Below are 1,024 nucleotides of genomic sequence, written 5' to 3'. Positions count from 1 at the left end.
TTATACTATCCTGTATTGTAAGGCAAAAAACAAACCCTTGAGCATTTTTTAAAATCTTCACGCATATAACTATGTGGTAAACTTGAGGAATTTTTTTAGTTCTTATGTGAGGATGAATAGATCCAACAAGCACATCTATAATACAAAGTAAACTATGATTTTATTGTGAAATTCTCATAGATGGAAAATTAAATTGAATATTTCTGTCCATTTCATTTTACAATAATCTTACCACTTATTTTTGTACCATGTATTTCAATTGCCTGTTTAGTGAAAATAAAGAAACCTATAATTTTTGGCTTGCTTTTAATTTAAATTTTATCACTGAATTCAAGACCCCACCATAAAATGTGTTGCCAACAGCCACAGCCCAAACCCCTAAGTAAAGAATGTTTTGGCAAGTACTTCCACCCCGAGGAAACAAACAGGCTGTGATCTTCATCACCTTAAAATGCCAGTGTTAGCAAAAGAGGTTGGTTTCCCACAATACAAGCAAACCCTAGGATCTTTAAGGTCCTATTTAACAAAATTTTCACATGTGCAAAATTCCACTGAAATAAATATATTTCATTTATCATTCCCATCCCGCATTCATGTTTTCATTTAATTTTTAGGGATATAATTTCTAAAATTAGGGCAATCAAACAGTAAAATTTTTCCTGCTTTCTACTTTAATGCTTTAACTCCTCCAACCTGTTATACAATTGTGAAGGATAAAATAGTCTCCATCTGACTCAGCATGGAAGAAACAATACTAGCACATGCATTAGTCTGATTATTTGCCAGTTAGGACAGGTATGCTGCTTTCCACCTCTGCCACAGAAAAAAATTAAAATGTTGATCAAAGGAACCATTTCAAATGATTTTAGAGAAAGGATCAGAGATAATAGGGTAGACAGCATACATCCTAAACTTGTTTTCCATACAGTTTAATCTCCCTGAACCACTAAGCTTGGTTAAATCCCTACCCAGCACAGAAGCCTCCCTATGTCATCAGTTGGGTGTATTATCTGGAAAGCATATT

The sequence above is a fragment of the Rhinolophus ferrumequinum genome, chromosome 13, assembly GCF_004115265.2.
Source record: "Rhinolophus ferrumequinum isolate MPI-CBG mRhiFer1 chromosome 13, mRhiFer1_v1.p, whole genome shotgun sequence".
Lineage (NCBI taxonomy): Eukaryota > Metazoa > Chordata > Mammalia > Chiroptera > Rhinolophidae > Rhinolophus > Rhinolophus ferrumequinum.
Note: the sequence above shows the minus strand (reverse complement) of the source record.